Raw genomic sequence first — 16,431 nt, forward strand, 5'->3', positions numbered from 1 at the left:
TCAGAATAGAAGAGACAATGTCCAACCCCTCAAACTAAGGTCTTGGAGCAGTGTGGGCTTTATGGAAAGTGCTGTTCTAATTTTCAGCAGCTGAGTTAGTAAAACAGCATGACTTGGCATCTAGCTATAGAAAACGTTGGGGAAGGATATTGCTTGCCAAATATGCAAAGCATTTGTGTGATTTACTTCAGCAAAGACGTGAAATACATCCTACTCAGTCTGAGCTAAGGAGGAACCCTGGGGCTAGGAAAGCACAGAGTTCTGAATGGCAAATGGAGAGTGGAAAAGCTGTGAACTCCCAAGGACGTGCCTATTGCCAGCCTGTGGCAGCGACAGACCTACCTCTGGATCGAGCCCCTAGGACAGTTCTCTGTGTGACATGGTGGGATGATAAGATTTGGTCGAAAATGAAAGTGAGCTTGGGCTTCTGTTTTAGTGGAGCTCCTGCAGTGTTTTGTGGAGCATGGGGTGCTGTTGGAACTTCCAACTGCTAATTTACTGCAGATACTATTTTAGTTACCCATATCAAATCTGTTGAATCATTTGTGTATGGACTTTTGACTTCTGAAAGTTTAAGTTAGAATTTGTCCTTTGCTTGTCTAGGGTTAGGCTTCCTGAATGCTTTCCTGTGAGTTATGTCAATGAGGAGGAGAATAAAACAGGCCAGAATACATCCAAATTTGGTTCACAGAAGTTACTAGAGCAGAAATTATTTGCATTGTAGAATTTTGTCTCCTTACGGGAAATGCATGTACCAGAGACCTCAGTGAATCAGTCAGTCTTCTATGGAAGCTCTCCTTCTGTACAACTGAGATAACTCACTCTGAGATATGTAATCTAAACTGCATTAAAATCTGTCAAGTCACCCTCCTCTTCACAAAGTACATGCAGCATTCCTCTTGCCTTCTTGCTACATGATGGTTTCCTGATACCGAAGCAAGAGAGAATTAATTAGTACAATGTCAGGTCCATGAGAAGGGCATTTAATTGGTACCCTGTGACAGCAATGTGTGCATGCTGTGAATGTAAGTTATGGAAAAACTGCAGCTTCTGGACACAGATCACTCCACCTTCCGCAATCTTTAAAAAGAAACAGCAGGATCCCAGAGCATGGCTATAACTGCACTGACACAGCCTTGGTAAAGTTAGCAATGGATCATATTTCATACCAGTTCCTCAGCAGATCAACTTACATTTCATCAGCTCCTTCCTTTTTCAAGGACCTTGATCTTATCCCTGTTAAACAAAGAGATGCTGCTTTATTGCTTTTGAAATGGGGCTCAAGAATTCACTTACATAAAAATGCCTTGAAATCAATGGATGCTTTGCCATAGAGCATTGCCGTGTTCATCTCCTGCACACAAAAGTTTTATTGTCAGTACATCATCAACAAGACAAAGAGGTGTGGTAATTGCTGGCTCTTGGGGCTGTGGAAATCTGTGGGCCTGGTTAAGAAATCCCTCCAGTGTGGAGGTGACTTTGGGGTGAAGCTAAGACTCAACAGACAGAGACTTTTCATGCAGTTGCCTCCATGGCATGCATGTACATGGATGGTCTAGGCAACTTCTAAATGTTAGAGAGCCTCCTAAGAATTTTCTGTTTGATTCCCACTTCAAAAAACACAAGAAGTCTGATTCAATAAAAGATGGGAAATTAAGATAAAGTTTTGAATTATTGTGACAATTTATTCAGCTTCTTTTGGCATGTAATACAGCTGGAATTCTGTAACATATGTGAGCTATGAGGAATTTAGAATTAAATAGTTCTTGTAAAGTTTGAACTTGTTTCAAAAGTATCTTGCCGTGAGCACACATTACAAATGACAGCCTAACAGTTCATCATAGTCACCTTCACTGTGTACAGGCCTCACAGATTTTAGCTGTCAAGAGACAAACAACTGAGCCTGTAATACTATGTGCCTCTTGATGCTGATCTTTGGAATTGGGATATCTTCCTGATTCATTCCACTCCTGTCATGATGGAAGCAGTTCTGTTTACTCCAGTTACAGGGAAATGTGGAAGTGCTGGCTTATGCTTGCTGAGAACAGCAGTACAGTGCAATGGAAGTTCCCAAGCTCCTGGCTTAGGAATTGGACACTGCATGTCTTTGTTACTGTATAACCCCCAAGACAAGTGAGTGCCTTGCTTCTTTCAGGACAAAACTAATAATGTTTGAACAACTTGTTGAAAGTGTTTTGGCCCAGCATCACAATAGCTAGCTGAGCTGTGATCTAATCAAGCCAAGCCCTGTGTTATCTGAATGGGTGGATAGAAAAAATTATTTCATATATTATAGCCAGATACAAAGCAGATGAGTTACTGGTCCAGTTACCAGTTACCATGGGTCACTGGTAAAAGTGACCCATGAGAAACATGGGTCACTTTTACTATGAAGTCAGGTTCCAAAGGTCTTTTCAACCCTTACCATCCAGATGAAATTGTCTGCTTGAGCCAAAGCATTCTCTGCTTTGGAATGCATGGCCAAGCTCTGCTAAGCAGCCCCTTCACTAGGGCAGGTGAGAACTTAGCAGACCCTGCCCATGTCACCTTAGCAGACCCTGCCAGGTGACATGGGCAGGGTCTGCTAAGTTCTCAGCCAGCATTAAAAAAGAAGAGTAGGTGTGATAGCTGGCAGATGAGTAAAAGGATACTTGATTCTCCACAGCCCTGATTTGGTCTATCCAGTGAAGTTCCATGAAGTCCAGGTTAAATTTCAGTTCTTGGGTCTGAAAGAGAAGAGGCTCTGTGTAAAATCCATCACAGGGTTAATAGAAAATTCATCTAATCAAGATGTGGTCTTATAAATGGCAACACTATCTGAGGCTGAAGTTTTGACTTGTATTAAATGTATAAATATTTGCAGAGGCATCAGTATGAGTAGCTAGAATCTTATACAGCACTAAATAAGAAACAAGCTGAGTTTGATCTGGATGTCTAATACCAAAAGAGTTACTGATATACTTCTCTCAGGTTTTAAGACTTTTCTGATTTTTGAATGTGGAAAAAATAGAGTAATGGCACCTCAGGACCATTTTAAAAAGCACCAGAGTATTGGATAATCTTATCTTAGTCTTCCAAATAGTATCCCTTTTTCATTTCAAAATTCTGCAACCATATTTGACAGCTCTGTCTGTGCTATCCTGGACATCTTTGCTGCTCTCATCAGTCATGTGCCTTAGTTATGTCTTGGTGCCAGTTTGTAATCTGCCATATCTTTTGTCTCTAACTTTCCTTTTTTTTGGTTTTTTTTTTTTTTTGTTTTTTTTAATGAGAAGTCCAAAGAGTTTATAGTTCATTTGGAGTTTTGTGAGGTGTCCTCATCTCCTAGATATTTAATGACCATATTAGGGAACCTCTGAAAGCTCAGAGAATCAAGTTTATAGAATTAACTCTGAAAGTTTAGTATGATTACAGAATTTGAAAAACAACTTGACTTGATGACCTTGCATTTTATGCAAAGCTGTAAACAGGAGGAAAGTAATCAAAGCTTGGCTTGTTCACAGATATGAACTTTAATATTATCTCACGGGAAAGACATGAAAAGGTCACTTATTCAGATTCAAGGATAGCATCTATTTTGGCAAGTAACTCTTGGAGTAGGTACAAAGTTACCTAAAAAGTAGGTCATGCTGTTGTTGTACCCTTTGACCACCTAAAATGTCAAGGGGCCAACATAGCAGTGCAGGACAAGGAGGCATTGATGTTCATGTGGACAGAGAAATCCTAAGAGATGTTCCATACATCCTGAGCAGATGTACTCCATTCTTAACTGTGTTACCATTATATCTCACATTTTGTGAGATGTTTAGCTATGAAGTCTATGTTTCTTTGCATTTTGATAGAATCCCAATGAATAGAAGGACTTTCAATGCAATAGCAAAGTTGTTGTATGTAATCTGTTACTAGGTATGTGAATTTTTAAATAGTACTGGGATTTATCTGTGCAATTTTGTTGGTTTTTTTTATTTCTTCTGAGTTTTTGATAATGTTTTTCAGACTTCTTTGTGACTACAGAAAATAAGCCTGAGGTCCTTAAATATTTATATGGTCCACTAATTAAAAAGAAAAATAAATTACTAGCCCTTTATGGAGGATGGCTATACCTACTCTGCAAGAGGATGGAGCCATTTCAGCTCTTCTGCAGTGGAAGCACAGTGCTCACTTTTGCAGAAAATGAAGGTAGTTATTGGCTTTGAAGGATGATGCCCAGCCTGGGCCTTCAGGGCCAATAAAGAGTATCTTTAAGGGGAAGTCAGCCTGTATGAATGTAAGAGGTGAAAAATGCCTAAGCCAGGTGTAGATTTGCACTGGAAATACCCCCATGAAACACTTAGCTGATCTCAACTAGGACTGGCAGCAGCCTTCCTTGTGGCCAGGAGCATGATGCTGCCATAGCCAGTTAACAGCTAGCACAGAGCTTGCTCACAAGTCTTTGTATAACCCCACATTGTGCAGAGTAGGCATTCCCAGAACCTTGGTTTTTTGCTTAGTTGAAACCTAAGATTCCTGGTTGTTGCACAATATGTGGATTTTGCAGAAAACCCAGCTATTGTGGGAATCACAGTCAAGCATTGGCATGGCTGCACCCTCTGCATTCAGTCCACATTTGACCTGCTCCGGGTTAGTATCCCCTGACTTCCCAGGAGAGGAACCCCCTTCAAGGCAGGATCAAATTCTATTTCATGACTGCCACAGAGTAAACTGTGAAAGGAGCTGGACCAAGAACTACTGCTTTGACCCTTATGTCTCTTTTTGCTGAGCTTAACATCCCATTCTCATGTTTCTCTGGCTGACCAAGGCACATCCTCCTGCATCAGGGGAGGACAGAATTTCTGATCAAGTATGTTAATGAAAGACAGATGGGAAAGTAAGTGTCCCCTCTGAGAATTCAGGTCTTCCTCCTCTTGAGCTGTTGAAATTACACTGGACACCACAGGCTGAGGGCTAAAAGGCTGAAGAAAACTTCTGATTTGGTTCAGGCTGGGCTTTTTCCAGCTATGCCAAACACCTGGCAGTTTGTAGCAGAAGTCTGACATGTTTGCTGCTCTGGCTCTCTGTGTGTGCAGGCAGAAGTGACTGAGCTCTGCTGGGGGATCCTCAACTGAGTACATCACCTTGTACAGCACCCAGAGCACTCATGTGATGGTCAGGGGATGGCAGTGACTCCTGATAAACCTTACCAAGTATTTAGCTTTTTAGCATTTCAGCTTCTTTTTTATTTTCCCCTCCTTTGTCCTTTGTATTGTAGACCTGTGTCTAAAGTAGGGTCTGTATTTCCTAAGAGTGAATGCCTGGGGGACCCTGTGAAGTCCTATGTTCTATCTTCGTGGTATTGTCACTTTAGATGTTCTTGAATCAGAATGTGAGTTCCCCTCATCCCAAATTAGGCCATCTCTGCTTGTCATTCAAGCATAAATATTCGAATTACTTTTCTTTGACTTCTTGTTCTGATCTTTCCTGGTTCTCCAAGCTTTTTTTCTTCACCATGAGTTTTTTTATTTTGGCGGTTGGTTTTTTATTTATCTTACAGGGAAGCTGAGAGTCTCATGCAATCTCTCATTTCCATCAGGTGTGGCTGTACGAAAACATCACACATTGTAGGAGCTGACAACACCACACTAGATGTGCGGTGCCCAACAGTGTTATCAGACCAGGAGGTGGCACTTTGTGCTGTGTCCATCCTTAACTAACTGGGGGATTGTATATGGTTTAGAGCAACTCTGTTGAGGGCAATTCTGAATAGGTTCAAGCTTCAAGAATTCCCCAGGAGATTTTTGGTTAAAGACTGAATGTTGTTACTCAACTAGAGCTATGTGTGAAGAATTCAGTAATTTTGCAGTGACATTTTGGAATTATTTCAGTTTTTGGAGGAGTGGATTTTAAAAATCTGGGCTGTTTTTTTAGCATGGGGGCTTTGTTGAAGACAGGGTGGCTTTTAAGGCCATTATATGAGAAATGAATCTGTCAAATCTCCTGGACTTTGGGGAGGTCTGAGTATGAAGACCAAAGATGGATTTTTTGGTGCTCATCTTCATTCACAAGAGCAGAGTGAGTCACAGCTAGGGCAGACTTTAGTGGGACGATGCTTGAGCTAAAGTAAGCAACTTGCTGCTGTGCTCATTAGCTTTCCAACTCACTAAAGGAGTAGAATTACCAGTCCTACCAGTCAAAGCTTCAGCCTTGCTCACTGGCATGGGCACATCCCAAAACTACTGAGAATCCAAATCCATGATTGGGGCATCCATCACCCACAATACCATGTAATTCCAAATAGGAATTTTACAGCCAGTTTAATTCCAGGAGTGACTCAGAAAGAGCAGACCTTACCTGAAGGCACAAGTATAGGGCTGCAAATGGAGGAGAGAGGTGCCTTTGGGCTAATTATTCTTGTAACTCTTCATGTAGCTCTGCCAGCTGTAACTATTATTTATGTTAATATAATTGTCTAATCATTTTTGAAAGCCAGTAAAGATATTTTGCTACAGTGTTCCCTTCTTGCCCTGTGGTAATAAATTCTTCAGGCTGATTTTCATGCCAACTTTAAAAATTTATTTTTATAAAATAATGTCTATTACACCTAATGCCTTCTTCTAGCGTAGAGCAGGATAAATCAGTGCTTCCCAGTTTTACTTCACAATTATTCATTCATTATTTGACTTGCAGCCTGAAATTAATCAGCTTTTCTTCTATGCTTCCATCTTTTTCAGCTAAATATTCCTTTAATCCTTCTTTGTAACCTGAATGTACATTTGTCACCTTTTCTCTTAAGCACTGATTTAATTCAGTTGTCTAATCTTACAAGGTTTCTTGGTATTATTTAATAATACATTGGTTAACAAGTCAGATTTTCTGGGCTGCTGCTTCAAGAGTCTGCCTGAGTCTTACTGTGGCTTTTGCCTGGTTCATTGCAAATCCCAGCCCAGGTAATGGTGTGGTCCCTGAACTTCCACAGCTTCCATGTACCTGGTTCAGGCTGCTCCTTCCATTATTCCCTTCCTGTGCTTAAGACCAGGAGGAATTGTCTTAAATCATGTTTGTAAGATCCTGCTACCCTAGGCAGGGTGGTGCATTATCCAGCAGAAATAGCAGCCTTGAGATTGTCTCCTGTGTTCTCCCTTCAGCATCCTGTAGCAGTACCCTGCAGTGTGAAGTAGCTGTGACTTGCCATGCTCTGGGCCAAACACTGACCTTCTGAGAGCTGATGACTGATTGAGGGTTAGACTTTCAGAAAGGCTGTCTGAGCAGAAGATGTTTCTTTGTTAGTCGTTTTCACCCATTTTAAGGATGCCTGACTGTTAGCATTGCCACAGTCATACCTGATATGACTTTACCAGCTACTTGGTCACTTGCACTGTTCAGGGACAAAATACAGAATTGGAAGGGAATCTGATGAGAACTTGTCTCATAGTGGTTACAGTCAATTTTCATTTCTTCTGTTATGTATAAAGAGATCAAAACAATTAGAAGCTAAAAGAAATATGAAACATTAATTTGTTCTTTAGAACAGGAAGTATTCTTCTTTTCCTGTAGATCTGATCAAGAGTCTTTTGCTCTTTGTTTTGCCAAGAATAGACCATGTTTTCAGGGTCCAATTTCCAAATTACAAGAGCAACAAAAAGAACTCAATTTTTAAAGTCTCAGCAGAAAAATAAAATAAGCATGTGTGCAAACACAGGGGATGGTGGTGTGTGAGCACATTGGCAGACAGGGATAGGAGCAAGAAATATGACTTGCTTCCATGAGACATGCTTGCAGTTTTATTGCAACATGGAGCCAATGTACAGAGAAAGCAGAGAGGCCTTTCACATCTATTACGCAGCTCCTGGACTGTGTGTCTTTTCTGTGAACTGATAGTGACCCCATGCAGTGCATTGTTCTCTTTCTCCTTTCCATCTGTTCAGTGTTGCAGCTTCTCAGCTCACTGGAAGCCTGCTATTGATTTTTAGATGTGTCCTAAGTTTGCCATAAATTTTATATAGTGACCTCATACTGCCAGAAAACAAAAATAACACACATTCACCCCAAAATACATGCTTAAATAAATGGAAAATCGTGACAATCGATATAGCCATCTGGGAATGCCTGAACTGAAAGAGAACTACCACCACCTTGAGAGTTTTTGATCCCTGCAAGGTAGATCTTTCTTTTCATGGGAGGTTTCAGTCACTTTACTCTTTCTTCTTACATGTTCATCTCTCTTTTGGTATATGCATGGCAGCACCAAATATTAGCAGTTGTGTCTGTCTTTGCACAGCATGTTTTGATTTCGTTCACAGGCAATACATTCCCTGTGTTAGATCAGACAGATTCTGCTCTGGCAATGGTACATCTGTCTGACATGCCCCATTGCTCTTGCAATCTATGGCTGAATCCTCTTTGTCATTCTACTGTTTCTTTTCTCATTTCCATCTGTTTGTCGTTTCAGAGTTTCTTGAATAATGGAGATGCAGTGATTGCTTTTGAGATATGTTATAAGCTTGTCATAAGCATTTTCTTTCCGTTTTTTCTTTTTTAGTAGCCCTCTTTGCCAGGCAGTACAGTTGGAGGATACAGTAAGGGGAATTGACAACTTATTCCAGCTGTTCAGCTGAAGCAAATGCCAGTAGCTCTTCTGCATGTTTCCCTGCTTGCTGTCCACAATGATTTTCTATTATTCTTGGCAAAAACAGGGAGGCCTTTTTTTAGCCACTGGAATTTAAGGGGAACCTCATTGCTTGAAGTGTTAGACCAAGAGAGATTAGGGAGATGAGGAAAACAAGTGCTTTTACTTTAAAGTATTTCTGATATAAAATCTAAGGCAAGAAACTTACTCCTGTTCTCAGTTTTGCATGCTTCACCCTCTCTGTGTTCATTGAGGTAAATTACATTACCCTAATTGCTAGCTGTGAAAAATTATGTTCCCTATGGTGTTAACTCATGTGGCTGGATTTAAAGTCCCAGTTTTATTTACAACTTCCTAATGTTTGCTTCAAGCTGTGATAAAGATCTTATAAAGCAGGTCTCCAAATGATTTCCAGAGTGGTCAAATAAAATGCTGTCTTCTGGTGTAGTGTCTTGAGATGCAGAGGGAGGGTACAGATGCAAAAGGCATCTGCTTTCCATGGGAGTGTCAAATGCTGGCTGTGGCCCTCAAGGGTCAGAGCACAGCAGTGCTGTGAGCAGACAAGGGTGGGATCCCTGCAGCCCTGGGGGTATGGCTGCTGGCCCCCTCACAGTGTAGAGCATCTCTCTCCTTCCTGGGAGTCTGCCTCGCAGTGGATGGAGAGCTACAGTCTGAGGGAAGCATTTTCATTCTTATACAAATCCCTTCATGAGTGGTATTGCAGGCTGAGAAGTCTTTCAGTGCTTTCTATTTCTCTCTCCCTTCCCTGCTGGTGTTTCAATTTTCTAGTCAGTTTTGTAGTTCTCTGCCTCTTTGAACCAAACCTAGTGAGCGTGAGATCTCGGTGAGATTTTGTTGCATTATTTTCCCCTCTTCCTGGAATGAGAGGCTATTGTTTACTTCTAGAGAAGTGTAATCAATGCAGTGCCTGAAGGCCAGGTCACTGTGTTTGACCCTTTGCTTTGGTCACTGGCCCATATTTCATTCAAACACATTGGTAAATAGTGGCACTTCTTATGTTGCTGAGATTTATGTAACAGACAGGGAAAGATTAGAATTGGAGATATCTCTTACTATTCTGGGGACCTGGGCTGCCAGCCAGTTTTACTTCTTGAGAAGCAAGTGTGTGGTTTTGTGAGTATGAAGGTGTGATTCATTCTCCTCCTTGACATACTTTAAAACATGCACTGAGTGGTGATTTGCATGAGGATGCATTGAGGCTCTGCTTGAGCTGACAGCACTTGGTGCACTTTAATCTTACATGTGGATAGAGGAAATGAGTTAATCTGCAGTTAAATATAGAGGTGGTGAAAGAGGTGGGTGGGGGAGGAGTTGACTCTAATCTCCCTTAGGTTGGGGTCAGTTGAGAGTAACCTCAATGTGGATTGGTATTACCCTGGGCAGAGTCATATCTCACCTCTCTGGAGCTGACAGTATTAGCTAATGGAAAATGGTGACAAAGTGAAAATGTGCCCTGAGCTCTGGCACCACTGCAGTGCTGTTCTTTCTGATCACCATCTACATGTTGGTGACACCTTTTTTTTTTTTTCCCTTTCAAGAAGTATCAAGTGAATTGTAGGGGTAATCAAATGTATGTTGCTGAAATTACATCGTAAGGGTCTGAGAGCAGATCAGCGTTGATCTGCAAGCTTGGTTCTCTGTGATTGTTGAGATGTACCATGACCTTGTTCCTTTGTATGTTTGTTTTCTGTTTATTCCTGAACTCAGTTTTGAGATGTAGAGGTAGAAGAAACAGGGATGCCTGCTCTGCAGATATCCACTTTTATTCTTCCTTTGTGTGCAGATGTGCTCTTAAATTCTGTCATATTGAGAGCTGCCGCTTTACCATTCTTTCCAGCTTCCTGCATGTCTTAATGGGTATTTTTTGAGGAAAGCCTATATTAATGGTTTGTATGTATTAGCTGCTTCTGAGCAGTTTTTCTTCAGCAAAGTGCTGCTGGAATGCTGCCTGCTGGTATGCCCAAGCAGAAGGAGCCACACCTGAGGAAACAGGGGTGCTTTGCAGGCTGGCCCTGCTGTCTATGCCATGGAGGTGTATGCTGCCTGCACTGTGTTGGAGACAAGGTGAAATGGATTTTATTGACTCATTTGGACAGGTAAAAAAAAGCAGTCTTTTGGACATGGACTGAACAAAGCTGAAAGAGGAATTCTGGCGGCAGCCTCTTCTGAGGAGGCAGCTTGAGCTAATCAGTTATGTGCTGGCAGTTTTTCTCAAAAGAGTTGAACCCAAGTAGTCCATGTAAGGAATTTGCATTTGGAGGTCACATACTATATAGGTCATGTTTGTTGAGCAGTGGGTGAAGAAAGCCACTGGTTTACAAAAGCTCATTAAAATGAAAGGTCTGCCAGGCAGAAGAGTTCATTTGTATATTGGAGAAAATATAAGCCAATCTTGAGAAATCAGGATCTACCCTGAAATGCACTTGTGCCTCTTTTGTTGGCTTCTCTGAAAATGACATGCTTTAGCAGGATTTGGCCTTGCATGTAGATTTGTAACAGCATCACTGTTTTCTTTAGTATCTGTTAGCCCAAAGCAGTTTTCTTTGAATCATTCTAGTCCATAGGGACAAGCTGAACTCAGCCCATCTGTCTCTAAGCAGTCCATAGCATATAGGCAGTTTGTTTTGTAAAATCTAATAAACTATCCAAAACCCAAGGATATTAGAGATAGCTTATCAGTAAGTGTGATTATGATTATTATTACTATTACTATCATTATTATTAATAATTTTAGTTTGCAGAAAATTGTCACAATTTGATCTTTGCTGCACTAGCTGAGGATGGCATTTCTGCTGTATTTGATACTTAAGCTAGAACTCTTGAGATGGAGTAGCTCAGGTAAGAAATTTTCAAAAGATCTGTTGATGTCTCTCCTGAGCTGAATGATGAGTCCTAGGCCTTCCAGAGTGGAAGGGCATAACTGTATCTGAGACCAAGGACAAGCATCAACTTAGCAAACAGTTGCTCAGGTTAAAGACAGGGACCCTTGTCTTCCCTTCTACACTGCTTCTTGTTGCTTGACCAATACTGATGGTTGGCCTCACTTGTAGCTTTGCCAGCTGAAGGGTCTGTGTGAGCACTTTGTGATCAGCATCGAGAAAATAGATCAGCTTGATTTATTGTCACTGGTTGTTCAGTTTAGCTTGGTGGATTCAGCCTTCTGTGGATTATGAAGTGCTCACTTGAACACCTCTGCTATGAGCTCTGCAGGGAGTTGCAAGTGATGGTGGCAAGCAGTTTTCAGTGAAAATGGAAAGGGTGGATGTCAGTTTTCAGCCTTGGAAGCAGTATAGACCATGGGAAGAGCATTGTGCTAGGAAAGCTGGAGTCACAGTTTGTTCCTGGCACTGGTTCTGGCGTGATTAGGTCAAATCGCTCCTCATCCATGCATCTTTTTCCCCTTCATATGTCTTGTCCATGTACATTCCTTGAAAATGGACTGCCTGTTCTTAATTGGACAATGGCAAATATAATGTTTTTATCCTACTAGTCTTACAGAGCTGCTTGAATTTGTTGTTTTCTAAATGGCCTTTAGATCTGAGGATTGTTTGTTGATCTTAGTTTCCAGCTCCTTACTTTTCCATTGCAAAGCTGGTCCCACACTGATGTGTTTGATTATGTTTTCATTGCTATTGTACTTGCTTTGATTTTGCAGCTCAGTGCCCAAAGCACAGGGTGCTGTACAAACAACATGATGAAGTCAAGCAGGGTCAGGCCCTTTCTCTTTTTACCTTGAAAACAATGTGAGACTCCCATGTTTCTTTTGCTTGGCACCTCCAGTTCTTGAACTGAAGGCTCTGTGTGTGTGTGTGTGTGTGTGTGTGTGTGTGTGTGTGTGTGTGTGTGTGTGTGTGCGTGTGTGCTGCCCTCCTGTTGTGTTCAGGTGTGAGATCACTTGGAGAGTGTTTTCCATTGCTGCCTAAGGGGTACTGGAAGCTGTGCTGTCTGCTTGGTTGTGTGTGAGCTCAGGCTGTGAAGTGTGGAAAATTACTGCAACAATAGCAGCATGCTGAGCTGATGTTTGTGTCTACAGTGGGTTTGTTGGGACTAGGTGTCCTTATCAGGGCTCATAAATGTATTCATAGATTTGTCCTTCTGGATCATGCCTGGCCACTGTCTGCAACAAGAAATTTTCTCCTGTTTCTCACCTCTCCTTTTTGCTTTTGGTAGCATTCCTGCCTCCATAGGGATGTGGTTTGAGTGTGGCCTGTGTCTAACTCTTTTAAGATGTGCCTGACTGTTGATCTGAAAAAGGGAGAAGCAAGAGTGCTTGATTCTGCACTACCATGGTATTGTCAGCTAGTATACCAGTCCTTAGCACGGAATAAAACAGCCTGCAGAAACATCGGTAAAATTGTAGACTTTAGTACTTTAGTCTCATCCCCATGGTGTTCCTGCTCTTCCCTTCCCATGTCATTCTGAAAAGCCTCTTATACCAGGTTTGGGTACCAGGAGAGACTGAGGCTGTCATTCAGTGTATCAGAACCACACAATCTGCAGTTTGCACTAAGCCACAATGGTTTATTTGTCTTTAAACTCAAAATGGGTCTAGAGTTAGGGAAACCCTTATATAAAAAGGGTTAAAAGATATAAAAAATAAAGGGGAAAAAAAAGAAGAAAGAAAATTTATTAGCAGTGTGGTGAGATTTTGGTTTGGTTTGGTTTTGTGGTTTGTTTTGTTTTCTCTCCATTTGCTTGATTTTCTCACCTGCTGCATTCATTCAAAGTTTCCATGTGGAACTTGCTTTTTGTAGCTCACTGAGCAGCTCAGTTATCATTGGTGCTGGTTGCTGGCTTCTTATGCAGGCAGCATCCAAGTACCTTTTGTGTTATTAGAAGCTATTTCATTACACTTTGCTTCTATGGTGGAAATCAAACTCTTAGAAATAGATAAGGCCAGGACACAGCTGACTACTAAGAGAAGTAAAATTAAAACATGTTGAAAACTTCTTGGTATGGTGTCCTTTCTTTCTGACCCTCTCAGCTCCCTAATTTTGCTGCCATTGACAGAAAGTGAAGTACTCCCACAGCAGTGGGTATAAAGTTTGTCTAAACTGAATCTTTCTGTGAATCCTTCATAGATTTTTCAGCAAAAATAGCTTCTTATGGTCCTCCAAGAGCTAAAGTGGGGCATATTTCCAAGGGGAAAGTTTGAGCATTTTGGTATTACTTCTAGACTGGGGCACAGACCAAGTCATAACCTTTCTCTTTATTCTCTTGTCTTGCTGAGCTCTCTGGCTATGTGCCAGGTTAGAGCCTTACTTGTTACAATTCTCAGCACCAGAGAAGTTTCTGTCGTTTGGGTTTTGTGCCATTTACTCTCTCCTCCCCCTTTCAATCTTGCTCTTAGTCCTTGTGCTAACAGTTCTCTGCTTTGAGCAGCTTTTTGGTAGTTGGGACTCTGGCCAGCTTCAGCCTTTTGCCAACTCACAAGGTTGGGAGGCAGGTTGGGAAAGCAAACAAACTGCAGTTAATGCCAGCAGGGCAGGTTCTTGTGTTGCAGGAAAACCAGGCTTGACCTTGCCGCTGGAATATTAACTCTCTCTTGGTGCATACTCTGGACATCTTTAGAGGAATTTTTTTTTCCAGTACTAGCAATAAGCCTTTCAAATGTGTGTCCTTTTGCTGATCCCTTTTGACTTGTTGGAGATGGAGAAGCTATTAGACCATCCTCAACAGAAAACTGTGTGTTCCTAGGGCTATTCTAGTTTTGTTGAAAAACTATTCTGGTTCATATAGGCTCATTGCTTGGGGTCTTCACGGGTTTTGAAAGAAGTCTTGGGGCTTGTAAAACAATCATATTATTGGAGCTCTGTAAGCATGGTCTGAGATGGCTCCTGTGCAAGGTCCTTGATACTCCTTATGTGTGCTTTTCTCTCTGAGCATCACCTTTTGCTTTCTCTGTGTCATGATTTTGCCCTGTGTGCACTGCCATGAGGATATCTAACTGGTGAGGCTTACAGGCTGGTTGTACAAGGCCCTTAGAGGTCCTGGTCCTGCATTGCTTGTTGGAAGAAATGTGACTTCACTCCCCTCAGAGTTTCAATAAAACACATATGAGGATTTGTTCAGACATTTAGCATAGGCATCAAACTTTGCTAGTTGGTCTCCTCAACCTCTTATTAAAGTTCTTCAATACAGAGTAGTATGAGGAAGGTAGTGTAGAAAAAAGTTGCACTGCCCTCTGTTCACTCAATACAGCAGGAGCTCAGGGTGACAGGCTGACTAGTTCAGCCTGATAAATGACATGATTTAAGGTGAGGGGTGTCACTACTTACCTTATAAGTCAAACTGCAGAGGCAACTCACTACAGCAGACTGCTGTTAATGTTATTGAGTGAAACAATAAAGTTGCGCAGCCATCTATCAAATCTATGTCAGATCTTACCATTTAGACTTAATATTGGACTGGAGTTAAATAATTTCATTTAGTAAACATTGATGCATGTAAAAAAGCATTATTTTTTCCTGTGTGAATTCTGCCTCTGTGTCTGTCTAGCTGTGTATCCTAACTAAGGAATTTGTCTGAATACAACCTAATGTGTGTGTTTCTTAATATACATTTACTATCTCCCCTTCCTTCTTTATTCCTGGCAGTGGTGGGTTGCATTTCATGGTTGTTGTTATCCCTAGTTCCCAGCCCAGGCTCTGTGTCAGACAAGCCTATTCACACATCAGGGATAGCAGCATAGATGTGTGTTTACTTCTTTTTGCATTTTGCAAACTAGTATACTAAATGAAGTGAAATCAACAACAATTTACATTGGTAAACGGACTGTAGGTTGTAAGGAGGCGTGAATATTTGTGCTTTTCAGCTTTCCTTGCTGCTCAAGGGGGAATCTCTAACAGAAAGGCAGGAAAACGGATGTGGTTTCAGCCTTCCCTGGAGACAACCATAAATATTGGTTCTCATACAGAGGATGCTGGGATGTGGATCTGGGCAGACCGATGTTTATACTAACTATGCTTTGCTTCCTGCATGGTGAGCAGAGGTAATTGTTTCATCTAAAAGTAGCATTATTTCTATGAATGACATTGCTTTGGTACAGCCCTCTCTGTCGATGTGTTAGGCAGCAGGACTAATGACACTAATAAGCGTTTTCTTTCTCTTTGTCTTTTGTAGGTATGAGCTGTTATGTAGTAGTTGCATGTGAAGAGAAGACAGAGTAGGGGTCATCGTCAGAAGATCCTGTCCTAAGCTGTGCCTGAAAGTTCATCCAGCTGGCTGATGTGAGTAGCCTGAAAGGGAGGGGTAGGAGCACATTTCTGGGAGACTTCATCCTGACTTCAGGCAACAAAATCACAGCTGTCTCTATCACTTGTAGTGAAGGAGTTTTCATCCTAGCAGCAGCGTACCTGGGTTGTGCAGCAGAAAGCTGTATGATGGAGAGAGTACCACTGTGTTACTTTTTGGTATGTGAGCCAGTCAAAAGCTCCAGTTCTTGAAAGACAGTCTCCAAATGCTACTTTTGTGAGGATTCATAAATGCATTAGATAAAACATAGGCCCAGAAAGGATTAAATTCACCTTTGCCACCATCCCATGTCTTCCTATCTGTGTTTGTGCCATAATGTTTACTATCTGCATTTGTTATCTCCCTTGTTATGTCTCCCTTGTTTATTATCTGCATTTGTGACATCCTTTTCTGTTGAGTTTGATGCTAGTGCTAGTAAATATTCTGTGCCTTATTCCAGGTCAAAAATTATGGAGGTGGTGGGATTTTGGAATTTCCCTTTAGGATGACCCTTCTAGGGAGCCTGTTTGTGATCAGGAGGGCAAAGGTCAAAACAGCAGTTACCAAAGACTGAA

General features: G+C 41.5%; 1 protein-coding gene across 7 annotated transcripts in view; it reads left to right on the plus strand.

The window, feature by feature from the left end:
- The window catches only part of SORBS1 (sorbin and SH3 domain containing 1), a 161,695-nt gene that overhangs the window by 63,170 nt on the left and 82,094 nt on the right, over nucleotides 1-16,431 (plus strand). For all 7 annotated transcript variants that reach the window (XM_050976179.1, XM_050976175.1, XM_050976187.1 and 4 more), the window contains one exon: nucleotides 15,746-15,852. The gene's annotated coding sequence lies outside the window, so the exon portion shown is untranslated. The remainder of the gene's footprint in view (nucleotides 1-15,745; nucleotides 15,853-16,431) is intronic.

Source organism: Serinus canaria, chromosome 6 (assembly GCF_022539315.1).
Source record: "Serinus canaria isolate serCan28SL12 chromosome 6, serCan2020, whole genome shotgun sequence".
Classification (NCBI taxonomy): Eukaryota; Metazoa; Chordata; class Aves; order Passeriformes; family Fringillidae; genus Serinus; species Serinus canaria.